Genomic DNA, 16,063 nt, shown 5'->3' with positions numbered 1-16,063 from the left:
CTCTTTAGGGCTCCAACCTCCATTACAAACCACTTCCCAACATACACATAGATAACTTACCCTAAGCTCATAAAACAATATCTCATAAAATTACAATAACCACATCAGTCCTATACTAGCAACTGGAAAGCACAATGGATCAACCCTCAAAGGTTATAACATGAAAATCACAACACAATCTTACCTAACAGAATTGGTTTTCATCACAGAAGGACGCTAATGCATCACAATGGTTGGGAATGAAATAATCAAGACTAACATCACATAACATCATCATAAACAATCACTTCCCAAGCCTGTGGTAAACATGCCTAACTAGTCAAAATACTAGGTTTCCCCAAACCCATCACAAGATAAAACACAAAACCTCAATAGGTATACAAAACAAGTGTAGTTAATCAACCATTTAGTTTTCAATATAATCTCACAAAAATTGATTCTCAATAAGATTTCAAGTTTTCATTTTGAAATTATCCTAGTTGATAAAGGTTTCCAAGTTGGATTGATCAAAATAAAATTTTCATGTATATATCTTAATCGTCCATGTTTTCCAAATAACTATGTGTTTATTACAGTCCAATGATAATCCACATGGAAAATCAAATAGTTTATTAAAACTTATCATAAGATTTCCATTTAATAATATTTTTCATTTTTTAAGTCCAATTGTAAAAATTAAATAATAATTCTATTTAATAAATACTAAATTTAATTTTAATAAAAAATCTAATTTAATACTACTAAAATAAAAATAAAAATATAATTAAATTAAACTTAACTCAATTTTATTTCAAACTAAATTTAATTTTTATTTTTTTATAATTTTAAATTATACATTATCATTATTATTTTTGATCGATAATAAGTTCATTTTTTATTGATATAATAAGATTTACATAGATAATAAAAAGTTCCAAAGTCTCTATCATAGAGGACCATCATATACATTATGCCTTATTCCTCCTATACATCCTTTACATAGATGCCTCTTTATCAGGCTTGTAAACTTTAATATGCACATCTAAAAGCTATCTATTCACTACATCTACTATCAAGGTCATGATTTGACCTCAGCATTGCCAAAACTAGCAAACTTTCACCATGGTGAAAATCAAAAAATGATTATTTTGATTGTATTTAGCTGCTCAGGTTTTTACGCCATTTGTAGAGCCATTCAACCTCCCTTTGCTCCACCTTCCACTCCAAAGGTCCTTCGATCTTGACAAAACATGGCGTCATTCTTGAAGATGCATTCTGTCATTGACAGGAAAAACAATATCCCTCGCTATCCTCCTTGCTACAAAATGGGATTACACAATCTTCAAAAAAATTGGGTGTCCTCCATTCCTTTAAACTTTGTGAAATTTCCTTGCAGACCTCTTTTTCTTTGGGATAGTAGTAGGAAAAGTGGTCTTCCCTAGTTGTTCATGATGAGACTGAATTGCAATCTTTAGGCTTTCCCATGCCTGATGACGTACATTTGTATAAGCATCTTTGTCAACCTGCCCCCTTGGTCAATTAACAAAGGGGAAAATCCCTTTCTCTCTCCCTTCATCATCATCTTCATAACCTTCAATGAAATCAAAGGCCCACTCAGGGTGTACCCACTTTGAAAGTCACTCCATTTCTAGAATTAAGGCCTTTTAAAAAAGAGCCTCCATTATGCAAGCCACAATCTACTCATGGTCGCTCACATGTAAACCCCAAGCCATCAACATTGCTGCAATATCCACATGAACCTTCCATTTGTGGTCTACCTCTTAGAAGAGGGGACCTAGGGTTTCTTGCATCACATGAATGACATCTTCTAATGGGCATTTCACCATTTTTTTGAGATGTCGATCCAACACCCTCCCAAATAAAGCTTTCTACTACTTCTCTATTTTGAATGTAAATGTTGGCTCCATTGAAACTTCACAATTACTCTTTCTTAATTCAAAGTTGTGCATAGATAAACTGCCCACCCTTCTTATCAAAAGAGCCCTTCACATGCTTTGTTGATGTAGCTCTGTCTTGCTTTAATGTATCGATGTTCATTTTTAGGATTTGCCTCTGCTGCCACACAGTTTTCATTGCCCACACAAGCCAAAAGGACCATTTACACCTATGAAATCTACTGTAACATACATATTTTTTTGGTCTTATTTATCATCTAACATTCGCTATGAATACAATTATAACTTAGATTTCATAGGAAGGTAGTTACATCATTCATGTTCATGTGAAGAAGATTACCATTAAAGTGGGTTAAATTTTTTTTCTTAACCAAATACTTGAAATACCTTTTAATGAAATTAATTGAAAAATTGAAATCACATACCTCGGGGAAACTAAGACTAAAATTCATCTAAGTATGCTTCTGCAACCACCCGGGTTAGTCCACAAATATACTATAACAATTTCTCAAATTGACTGCTATCTCAAAAATCATTTGATGAATACCACTAAATACCAATATAACTTAAATTAGGGCATCACATATCATCTTACCAATTAGGGCATCAATTACCATTGGTTTATTTAGGGCTTTTGGTACTGCTTTACCACTTAGGGCTTCCACGACAATGGATTTTATCTAGGGTTTTTGTGACAACAGATTCAATTTAGGGCTTTCACAACCACGAATTCAAGTAGGGTTTTCAATACCACAAATTCAGTTAAGGCTTCCAATACCACCATATCAATTGAGGTTCCAACTGTCATGCAATCAATTAGGCCTTCAAATTTTCTTTTCCTTCCAATTGTTCTCTGTGACAATTTCTCAAGATTAGATAATTACTTATATTCAATATTCAGTTATATGAAGTAAAATGATGGTAACAATGAAATACCTCAATTTAATCTTACCTTCTCATAAAAAAAAATGGTAATACCTATTTTCGATAAACAATTGATTTCATGGCTTATCTTTGTTTGACGAATATCTGACATCTTGAAAGAGGTGAAACATTGCTAGGGGCTTTTCCACCCAACCTCAGACCACAATATGTATCCCCACACGATCTCTAATGAGAAAGGCCCTCCCTACTCGAAATTGTCAAGGAACATCTTACCATTCACTGGGCATCATGATATATATATATATAACCATACAACTTGGTAGTAGGAGATCATCATAACAGGAATATGCATGAGCTATTAAATAAATTCAGTATTCATGGTAATTATTGGAATGTCATAACTGATACTGGTTCATAATATTGAGGATTCATCACCCATCTACTTGACTTCATAGCTGAGTGAGTCCTAGGTATCAGGGATTTTGAGAGCAGACGGCTCCTTCATTTATTCATCCATCATTTCATATTCTATGATTAAGTTTTTAAGAGATCTCAAAATGTCAGCATTCTTGACAACCTTCTTCATACTTGAGCTAATGCATTTTTTAATTGTCTTGAATCTTTAAAAAGAAAATCAAAGATATTTAACTTTTCCATATAAAGATAACTACAACACTCTTAATTCAGAATATGGGAAGCAATATAATATGATGAACAGTATCTATGGTTCTCGGAATTTAATACAGTTTTACATCCTTTGTATAACAAAGACCTTCTCATGATTTTTGGTAATATACAAGTAGTATGATAATGAATTCTTGTAAAGCTATGGCTAAGGATCTATGTCTTATTACATTTCATCCAAAATTCTAATCCCACGACAGTATTAACTCTATCAAAGATAATTGAAAATAAATAATATAAATACAGAGCTTAGACCTGGCTTGACCTTCAGTATAAAAGATAGATCAATAAGGAATAGAAATTATTTGATTGAGATAACAAAAATAGTTCCTAATCATATTGATCATCAGAAAAAACATAAGTATAAACTGGTGAAACCCAATCCAAACAACGTGAGATCAATTTGACAATGGTGAAGCCCAATCCCAAGCACGGTAAGATTTATGACCTCATTCAAACAAAGGAATCTCAAATGTTATCATAAAATCCCACATCATTCTAATTGAATTGCTAACTTAGTTTTTGAGAAAAGAAAGAGAAATTCCTGATAACATAAATAATGGTGGAAACCCCACAATCCATTCATCGTGTAACAAATTGAACATGGCAATTGCTGACCTCACTCAATCATAGTAAAGCTTAATTGAACAAAAATCCAAACCCGATTCAATTATACTAACCTGGTAAATGAAAAAGTAAAATATACCTTTGCTTTGGTCTCAACATGGATGTCCACGAATTGAAGGCAAATAGGCAAGTGACAGCATGTCATTCTCCCACACCAGGATTTACTAAGTGTAGGCTTGGCTCTGCGAAGTGTCTTCTCCAAATGATTTGAAAATCCTGTGCGTGAATACACATTTCATTCTTGAATTGTTACCCGCAACATAATAAGGAAATTTGATGAACATGAATTTAATCTCTGAGTTACATTATCTTGGTCTGGCGGTAACGTGTTTGAAAGGCTGAAGGAAAAAGGATCCCATTTTCCTCCCTACCACTATGGGAGTCTAGTAAATTAATAATACAGTGCTCGACTCTAATGCTTCTCACCGTTACAAGAAACTATACAAATTCCTCTCAAATGAAAAATTTTAAAGGGAAATAAAGTTTGAAAAAAAAAGATAATTACACAATTCAAATGATCAAACAATTAAATCGATCTCCCCGCCAAGTATTATCATTAAAAAGGAATATTAAATCAAAAAGAAAAGAGTTGGAAAGTTATAATTTGGGAATTATAATAATTGAAATGTTATTATAATTCAAACATTATTAAAGTCTTATAGGCAACATTACTTTATTAATTATTAAATTATAATAATGCCAAATCATTTCATATTTAAAAGCACGCACTTAAATATTTATTAAAAATAATATAACAAAAGATAAATTAAAATCCTTTAAGATACGTTTTCTATTTAAACTCGATTATTTTAATTAAATTACTAAATAACTCATGTGAATCCCACATATGTAATTCTCTTTCAGATCGCTGGGTCTTTTATCTATCTGCCTAGTGGTGGTGATGCCCTGCCAAATTCTTTTCTGACAATGCTTCCACCCCTTCAACATGCTCCCTGCAAGGAATTCCTACTTTATTAAATTATAAATTATTTAATCTTAAATAATCATAACAATTAACCTTTCATCTTAATTCCATGAATTTGCAATTAACGATCAACTAACATGTCACTTCACTTGAAATCATAATGACCAACTATCTTACCATTTTGCCAGATTATATCAAATTAAACTGCCAACTGATTTCATGCGAACGTCAACAGCTATATTTCAAGCTAGGTCAAAAATTGGGATGTAACATACCATTCCCCTTGTGGTTCATCATCCTCAATGAACTTTAAATTGCAACGAACATTATAAAGGAGTTTTTTTAAAAATTGGAATGTAACGTACCATTCCCCTTGTGGTTCATCGTCCTCAATGACCTCTACAATTTAGACACAAAAAGAAGATTCCACATACAAGATACATATATATAATCATTGTGATATCATTTCTTTTCTCAATTGGGTCAGAATGAAAATCATAGTCAAAACTCAAGATCCATTTTTACTTTAAAGTTTCCAGAAAGATACTGGCATGGTAACATAAAATTGAACATGCACTCACTTGAGTTCATTTTACTGTAACGGTGGTCATCTTATCATCGATTGAGTTGATTCTATTTCATATTCTTGTCATACTTATGCAAACACTCACCATATCATTAGTTGGACTCCATTTTGATTTCTTTATTTACAAGGTTCAATGACTATAAGTAAGATAAGTATTCAAAATTGAAATTCTTCAACCAGCAAGTTCTAGATCATAACTTGATCATAATTTAAATTACTCATATGTACCATCTAGCATATGGCCCTCAATAATGGATAGATCTTCCTTACAAACTTACAGATTACCTTTAATAGGTTAGTGAATCCATGTTTTTCCATTGCAACCTTGGCCTTCAAGCCCAATATTTCATTAGAATAATCATTTCATGGCAGGATATCTCCAAATCAATATACGGTAGCTCAATATGTAAAGTCAACATCGATTGTGTATTATACGTGTATAACAATGTGTCAAAAGATAAAAGCAAGATATGCTATGCAAGATCCTCAAATCAAGATCATAGGCATCTGAAACAATTCATAAGATTCTCATCATTCATTTGTAAATACTTGGAAATTCATCTTTTTTCATTTCTATGATTCAGGCTTCCATGCCCATTTCATCAAAAGTTCACATCTGTAAACAAACAGTGATAGTTCCAACTCCTTATTGGAGCACAAAATGATTTTTTCGTTTAACCAACATCAAAAAGAATCATAGTTCATAGTTTTGTTTTCATTCAATTCAGGTTCAAATTGGTATCAATTTATTTCTTTCATTAATTTGGGTCAACAAACCCACTCATGATGGATTTAGATAATATTTTATCAAGATTTAAACTGTGTTTGGATTGCGCAAGTCTAGGCATCGGAACCCTTTTAATCTTCTCATTCTCGACAAAGAATGGCCCTTCCACCAGGGATAATACATATGTAACATTCTGGTCCTACCACTGAGTAATCAGGTGGGTTGAAGTCCCAACACTTATTCGACAAAATAACTGAAGCATCAGGACAATCAACAAGATCAATTGTTCTGGCAAATTTGCCTAATTCCACCCTGGCCAAGGATTTCAAAATTTGGGTTGTCAAACCCGATCTCCACCACTCAGCTTGCCAATCCTTTTTATCTTGTTAATTGTTTATACATTTGTTCACTTTATATCATTTCAGCCTTTTGGCTATTCTGAATGATTTTCCAATGTGCTTTTCTAGTTTTGATTGCAATATCCAGATATGCAAAAATAAATCTTTTTCAACATTTACATTTTCAGTTTCTTTGAAACAGTGCTGGACCCAAGGTTTCAGGATTGAACCCAGCGCTCTGATATCATATGTAACATCCAAATTTTTTGGGTCTAATTTAACATCTAACATTCGCTATGAATACAGTTATAACTTAGATTTCATAGGAAGGCAGTTACATCATTCATGTTCATGTGAAGAAGATTACCGTTAAAGTCAGTTAAACAAAATTTCTTAACTAAATAATTGAAATACCTTTTAATGAAATTACTTGAAAAATTGAAATCACATACCTTAGGGAAACTGAGACTGAAATTCATCTAAGTATGCTTCTACAACCACCTGGGTTAGTCCACAAATATACTATAACAATTTCTCAAATCGACTGCTATCTCAAAAATCATTTGATGAATACCACTAAATACCAATATAACTTAAATTAGGGCATCGCATATCATCTTACCAATTAGGGCATCAATTACCATCGATTTATTTAGGGCTTTTGGTACTACTTTACCACTTAGGGCTTCCACAAAAATGGATTTTATCTAGGGTTTCCACGACGACGGATTCAATTTAGGGCTTTTGCAACCACGAATTCAAGTAGGGTTTTCAATACCACAGATTCAGTTAGGGCTTCCAATACCACCATATCAATTAAGGTTCCACCTATCACACAATCAATTAGGCCTTCGGATTTTCTTTTCCTTCTGATTGTTCTCTGTGACAATTTCTCAAGATTAGATAATTACTTATATTCAATATTCAATTATATGAAGTAAAATGATGGTAACAATGAAATACCTCAATTTAATCTTACCTTATCATAAAAAAAAATGGTAATACTTATTTTTGATAAACAATTGATTTCATGGCTTATCTCTGTTTGACGCATATTTGACATCTTCAAAGAGGTGAAACATTGCCAGGGGCTTTTCCACCCAACCTCGGACCACAATATGTATCCCCACACAATCTCTAATGAGAAAGGCCCTCCCTACCCAGAATTGTTAGGGAACATCTTACCATTCACTGGGCATCATGATATATATATATATAACACCATACAACTTGGCAGTAGGAGATCATTATAACAGGAATATGCATGAGCTATTAAATAAATTCAGTATTCATGGTAATTATTGGAATGTCATAACTGATACTGGTTCATAATATTGAGGATTCATCACCCATCTACTTGACTTCATATTCGAGTGAGTTCTAGGTATTAGGGATTCTCAGAGCAGACATCTCCTTCATTTATTCATCCATCATTTCATATTCTATGATTAAGTTTTTAAGAGATCTCAAAATGTCAACATTCTTGACAACCTTCTTCATACTTGAGCTAATGCATTTTTTAATTATCTTGAATCTTTAAAAAGAAAATCAAAGATATTTAACTTTTCCATATAAAGATAACTACATCACTCTTAATTCAGAATATGGGAAGCAATATAATATGATGAACAGGTTCTGTGGTTCCCAAAATTTAATATAGTTTTACATCCTCTATATAACAAAGACCTTCTCATGATTTTTGATAATATACAAGTAGTATGATAACAAATTCTTGTAAAGATATGGCTAAGGATCTATGTCTTATTACATTTCGTCCAAAATTCTGATCCCATGATAGTATTAACTCTATCAAAGATAATTGAAAATAAATAATATAAATATAGAGCTCAGACTTGGCTTGACCTTCAGTATAAAAGATAGATCAACAAGGAATATAAATTATTTGGTTGAGATAAAAAAAATAGTTCCTAATCATATTGATCATAAAAAAAAACATAAGTATAAACTAGTGAAACCCAATCCAAACAACGTGAGACCAATTTGACAATGGTAAAGCCCAATCCCAAGCAATATAAGATTTATGAACTCATTCAAACAAAGGAATCTCAAATATTATCATAAAACCCCACAACATTCTAATTGAACTGCTAACTTAGTTTTTGGGAAAAGAAAGAGAAATTCCTGATAACATAAATAATGGTGGAAACCCACAATCCATGCATCGTGTAACGAATTGAACATGGCAATTGCTAACCTCGCTCAATCACAGTAAAGCTCAATTGAACAAAAATCCAAACCCAAGTCAATTATACTAACCTGTTAAATGAAAAAGTAAAATATACCTTTGCTTTGGTCTTTGTTAGCACTTATAGTTTTAACGCATTCTGGTGTCTTGGTCTCATGTTTATCATCGAAGTTGAACTTGAAGTTATGTTTACTTCGACTTCGACTTCAGGTCAGTGTGAATCATCATCCACTAGCCCAGTTTCTTTCCTTGTGTCTGCCTTATTGAAACTGAAGTAGAAGTTGAAACCCATCCCTCCAAAACTTCAACTTCAAGTTCAATGTTGATTTTGTGCACTAACATAAGTTGTATGTAGGTTTTAATTTGCCAAATTAGATCAAGGTGGGTCCCAGTACAACATCTCTCGAGGCATGTTAAGTCATGAATAGAAAAATCTAAGGTGGTACGTGCTCAAGCTACAAAAGAAATTGGAAAAGACTAATATTGTCATGTTATGATTATCCAGTCGAGCTGTGTATGTGCGGACTTGATGGAATGTGTAAAACAGAGCACACACGGTGTCCTTCCCAGCGCATGCCACATTAATGAACAATTATTGCCCTTACTCACCGAATCTTCCGTGTAATCTTTTGCACAAGCTTTCCTTTAAATGCATTGATTTTCAGCCTTTTTTCCACTCTTTCCATTTTCTCCATAGAAATTTCAGCATACTGGATAGGAAGGGCGAATTGTAGGCTATGTCTCTGTCGAGCTGTAAGTGCATTTTTCATTCCCTTCTACATTTCAAATCATGTTTACTTTGTTTTGGGCCATTTCTAGCCTTAGCTTCTTTTGATAATCATGACGCTTTTTTGCCCAAAGTTGCCTAAGTTAGAAAAACCACCTTTGCTCAGCTCACTCCCTAAAATTTGTGACATGTTCTTGGTAAATAGAAACCTATCTGAAATAGTAGAGTGAGCCAAGAACACCCCATCAAGTCTCATTTACCATAGATTAATGGAGAGTGGGTTAATAGAAGCCGCTACTTTTCCCGCTGCTATCCAATACCCTGAATGTATCCTTGAGTGTGCAAATCATTTTGACCCTATTTTTGGGTATGTTAAGAAAACCTCAGGGGAAGTAGTTGTCAAAATCAATAGAACCAGTGTAAATTCTACCCTCAGGATCCCTCATAAAGAATCTTATGAGCCATGGACATTTGAGGAGGCTGAGCGCCTGTATGCAACAAACAAAACCAACTATGACACCAAGATTGCTCAGTCCTTGCTCTTGAAGCCCGCAGAGGGGGGTTCTAGGCTACCTAAACCATTGATTATCAAAGATTTTATCAAAGAGATTGCGGATATTGTCCTCCTGTTGAATTGAATTAAAGGGAGTGAGCATGCTTTCCACTGGGAATCCTGGATGTATTTCTTTATATAGAAGATAGTTGAGGGAGTTAAGTTCATTGATTAGTCAGACCTCATAGCTGAGAACTTGCACAAGGGCTTGATTAATGTGACCAACTATGGTCCTTTCTTCTTGTCCTCTTACCTTATCTACATCCTAGCGATGTCCAAAGATTGGGACTATCTCCCACATTCACCTTGGATAGATGACATGCATATCTATCAGTATTACAAAGATCTCCAAGAAGACACAGTATGCAAAGAGTTTAAGAAAATCAATGATTTCTTTTTAGGGAAATTGGTTTTTGAACTGCAAGGTCGAGAGAATGATAAGATGTCAGAGGAAGCCATGCAAGCTATTCAAACTTATGGTTGCTATTTTATTCAATTTCCTAGATTTATCTATATCAGAGTAGGTGGTTTTCCTTGTGAGCCCTTGAAATTACCACGCTGTTGTTCAGACTCTATGGTGTTATCAGAGATGTGTAGATAGTTTTCCTCTCTTGTTGAGTCCTTTAAAATTTCTAAAAAATCCTCTTTAGTATTCTTCCCGATTGAAATTGGACATTATAGATACTCTAGTGTGAAAGAAGCTCTATTGTCAACCAAGTCATTGAATCACTTGTGTCTTAAACCTTTCACGTCTCGGCTAGATTTTGATTACACCGCCTTTATCAGAAACAATGTCAAAAATGCATTTGCTCTGTTTCACTGCCCACAGCTAGAGGATTTCTGGGCAAATTGCCACAATGAATTCAAGGTGAGGAAGAGGCTTTGGTCACGCTTAACCATTAAGCAGGTCATCATGTTCAATGTGGAGCTGGATACTTATGGGTTGAAGGATGATGATTTCGAGGAAATAGTTGATCAATTTTACATGGATCAAATTGAATGCATGCCTATTTCGGAGATCAACTGGGAGAAAAGAGAAGAGAATGATGTGTATGCCTGTAGGAAGGATGTGATAGCCAAAACTGCCAAATGGATAAAGTCAAAGGCGACAGTTACTCCAAGCTTTTCTGAGAAATCTTCAAGGAGCAAAGATAAAAAGGTTGCCCAAAAGAAAACTAATCAAAGTGTCCCTAAATTTGTTGCAGGTCCACTTGAAGTCAAACTTGAAGCAATTTCAAAAACACTTCAACTTCAGGTTCAAGAGGAGACTCCAAAAAGTAAAAGGATAACTCGCTCGAGTACGAAGAAGGCACTGATCACTAAAAGCAAGAGCACCATAGCTATGGACCTCAAGGCAGCAGAAGAACCACCCATGGCAGACAATTTACCAGAGCCTCAGAGCTTGTCAGCGACTGTCGACAATCAATAGGGTAACATCACTCTAGTCAATATTTCCTCCACTGCAGAAAAAGAATAGGCAACTCCCAAATGGCTGGAGACATCAATGGAAAAGAAGAGAAGCATTGTTCCCATATCCATGCCAATTGACGACTTGGTTAGCAAGTGCCTTGGTAAGATGCCTAAAGTGAAGAAAGCGAGAACAGAGTCAAGGATCAACTTTGATAAAACTTTAGGGCAGTGGGTGGCAAAGATAACCACACCAACTGATGGAAGTGCTCATGACTCTGTAGCTCCTTAGGATTACCAGATAACCAAGGTCAACCTTGGAAAGGCAAACCATTAGACAGATATGAAATTCTTCGAAGTATCCAACAAGAAGATCGTAGAAAGGGTGTGGAAAGATGGGAAAGATAAGCAAGAGATGAAGGAAAAAATTAAAAGTATGGCTCAGTATATCAATGCTATCCTTCATCCTGAGGCTAAGCCAATTAGTGAGATGTCAGCGATCGTTGACGTGTCTTCCCTGACCAACCAATAGTCACTAGAAAATTTGCACAAGTGTAAGGTGGTGGCAAAAATAGCAGGTGAGTGGGTGCTGGATGTTCAACATAACACTATCAAACACATAGGTCACTTAGATCAGGCATCAAAGGAAATATTGAATATCTCCAAGAAGGTGGAAACAAGCAATGATGGGTATGAAAAGGAAAGGAATAATTGGTCAAAAATAGTTATGTGGTTGGAAGGTGTGCAGGAGCTCGGTCTACAAAAGTTTCAGGCTGAATGCCCTATAGCTAGTCTTGATGAAGAAGCCCTGTATGTCATTAAAGATTGTATTGAGTGGAGAAATGAAGTGCTGATGTAGAGAATATCTAAGATCAAAGAAGCTTTGCAAGAACTCAGAGTCATTCAACAAATTATTCAGAATGATCTCAAATGGTTCGCCAAGCAGTTCATGGAAAAGGATGATGACTATGTTGCCCAATCAGAAGAAATAATTAAAGAAGTGCAAAGGAAATTTCAGGAGTGGTAGGATAAAAAGATTCCGACTAAGCAAGACTTCTCCAATGTGGCACATACCGAGGCAATGTTGATCATTAACTTAAAGCACCTAGAGATGCACGAGGAAAAGGTCGCCGAGCTGAAGAAGATAAAGGAAGTCTAGAAGCAGAGTCGCCTACATCGACTTGCCACATTAGTCAGTTATCTCAACCTTTTTAGCTGCATATGAAATGTGGAAAATGGCTAAATTCACGGCCAGTGGAGACAGCACTGCAAGCGGTTACGCTTGATAGTGTTTTCATTATCTTTCCTTTGCCATTTTCAATTTCAGTTACTTTTCAGGAATGACAATTTTCTTGGCAAAAAGATGATTAACTCCTGGCAGGGTAATTTTGGCTTTATTCCAGCCCCATGCCTATAAATGTAATAATTTGTATTGTTTTAGGGGTGAGAATTTCTCCGGTAGACCGATAGACATAACTATTTTTTTTTTTTTTTAAATTTCCAGTTTAGAGGTAGCAACTCAGAATTTATGCAGACATATTGAAACTCTATAGTTTGAATCTTGGCTGAAGGTTTTTTGTGAGTAGATACTATTATCTACTTATTTCATTTATTATTTCTATAAATGCTAGTTAAAGCTTTTAGCTGTGCTTGTCATCGATTTTGAATTTGTGAATTCTGAGTATTGGGAATGCTGTGAGAAACTAGTGGTTTTATTGCCTACTTGATGTTTTAATTCTCAATTATGTGGATCATTTTGATAGTTAAAATCAAGTGGTTCTTTTGTATTAAATTTTTTTTCATATTGATGAAATGAAATAAGTTGTTTCAGCACTTTCAATGGATCATTTTTATTGTAAAGATCTTTCTGTTGAATCCTTTAAACTGAAAACTCCGATTGCAATAAAGGTAGCTGCGCCTATTTTCATTGAGGAAATATTAAGCAGAGAATTCCTAAGCCTCTTGGATAGGAATTAATTTGTTAGTTTACATTCTTTTCTCTATTTATATATATAAACTTTCATGGGAAAAACTATTCACTGACAGTTTTTGGCGACTACGTTGGGGAAGACAAAGAATGGTTTTGCCTCATAATGAAGTTTTTCGAGTACTTCAACTAGGCTTAGGTTTTGATAATACACAAGAATATATCATTTCTAATTTAAGTGTACAAGCCTAGAAACTCAGAACAAGCCTAGAGAAATTTACACAAGTTAACCAAGTGGTTGAAAGAGGAGAAGAAAGAGCCGAACTCATTAGAGGTGTACCCATTGCTAATGAAGAAGCAATAGTTGATAGATTAGTCCCAAGGCCTCACTAAGTGTTGAATGTTGGTCTATATTGTGATAAACTGGCTAGTAGGAAATATACTCAAAGTGAAGAGAGAAAAGGATTCATTGATGAAGCTTATAAATTTGTAAGGAAACTCAATTTTGCTGCTGATCACTCCCAGAAAAGGAAGAAACCTGCCCAAAGTAAAAGTAGACCAACCTCCCCTAAGAAATCAACTCCCATAGCTGTGAACCTCCAAGCCTTAATATTAATTGGAACATTGATACCCTCTCATTTAAATATCCAACCTTTGAGCTCAATCTTTTCTAGGATGGCGGCTAACCTGTGGGGTGCACAAGTAGATCCTTTGGCTCTAGGGGGAAATCTTCATCCACTTCCTAAAGGTGCTAAAGAAGTTCTAGCTAAATTTTATGGAGATGGAAAGAAATCAACTGATAAACATCTTAATGCCTTTAATATTGCATGCATTTTCCTTTCTGTTGCATATGAAGATGTAGCCGTGAGGTTATTTATACAGACCTTGATTGATGATGCTGCAGACTAGTTTCATCACCTCCCTCAAGGGTCTATCACTGATTGGAACCATATGCATACTTCTTTTGAAAATAGATTTAAATCTTCTGAAGATGAACATACCTTGCTACTTTAGTTAACTCAGTTAAAAAAAGAAATACATGAACCCATGAGAGACTTCGTAGCAAAATTCAATAAAATAATTCACAAGATTCCTGCCACTAAGAGACCTAATGGTGAAAATCGTAAAGGGTTCTTTGTTAATGCAATGCCTCTTGACATCAGTTCTCACTTAAGAAGAAACACAGTAGCAGACGTCGAAGCTGCCCAGAGATTAGCAGTTGAACTAGAAGATGATCTTTTGGCTGTAGGAAAATGGAAAAAAGAAGTACAAAACCCTAAAGCTCAATCACTTTCATCTGAAAAGTCAGACCCATTGGTTCAGAAACTTATTAATGATGTGATGACTATTAAGAAACAACTTCCTAAAATGAACACCCATTACCAAGATATCCCTAGGAAATATCCAGGCCAAAGCAGTTATCAGGGAAAACAACTTGAATTACCCTCAAGTCAACAAAGATTATAGATTGAAGCTCCACCCGACAAAAACAACATGTGTGTCTTCCATCTTACAAATGACCATGAGGGAACTTCTTGCCCTGAAAATATCAGATATCAGCAACTAGAAGCAGAAAAGGTGGCTTCTACTAATGTGATAATAGAAGAAGAATATTCTGAGGAACCTGGCAACTCCATAAATTATTACCTTGAGTATGAATATGATTCTGACAGAGGTGATGATATCTTATTAACCTTAGAAGAAGCTTCATGTTTGGTCTTAACCTGAGGGCAACGAACTGCAACAACTGATATTCATGGCAAAGGTATTTCAATTCCAACTCAGGCTAAAGAGCAAAAGGTAAAAGGGGAAATGAAAGTAAGTCATCACCTATCTCTACAACTACTCCTCAAATCTTAAAAAAGGTATCTGATCCTGATTCCTCATTTGACATTGTTGAGTTTTGTAAGACATCCAAGATACAAATTTCTCCTACGGAATATTTGAAAATGAATCCCAGTGAACTTGATAAGTTGATTGAATATGTTAACCAATCATCCCCTGATATAGCAGCCAAGCAAATAAATGAAGTCAAAGTCTCACAAGGTAGTGAAGTAGTTGCTGAACACAAAAAAGATCTCTCCAAGGGAAAGAAACCAAAAGCACAAAAGTCTCATGATCAGGAGGAGGTATTTCAACCAGACTCCATTAGTCCTAAACCTTCTTATAACCACAAGCCTAATCCATTTTATGTTTCCCTCTTTCTACATGGGTTTAATTTGAGTAACTACATTATAGATTCAGGGGCTTCAGATAATATAATGCTCGCTGCTGTGGCAAAAGCTTTGGATCTCCCGTTAACTAAAACATTTGGTAAATGTTATTCCATGGATTCAAAACAAGTACCTTTAGTGGGTCAAATTAAAGATGCTCAAGTATTATTGGCTTCTTATCCTCAAAAAAAGATCAAACTCACCATATTAGTAGCTGATATTCCCACCAGCTATGGCATGCTTCTCAGTAGAACTTTCCGTCGGGATTTGGGAGGTGAAGTTAAGATGGATTGGTCTCAAGTGGTAATTCCTATTGGAAAAGACAAAGTAACATTATTACCTAAAAAAAAGTCCAAATATACA

The sequence above is a fragment of the Cupressus sempervirens genome, chromosome 8, assembly GCF_028749045.1.
Source record: "Cupressus sempervirens isolate cs-2001-9-10 chromosome 8, ASM2874904v1, whole genome shotgun sequence".
Lineage (NCBI taxonomy): Eukaryota > Viridiplantae > Streptophyta > Pinopsida > Cupressales > Cupressaceae > Cupressus > Cupressus sempervirens.
Note: the sequence above shows the minus strand (reverse complement) of the source record.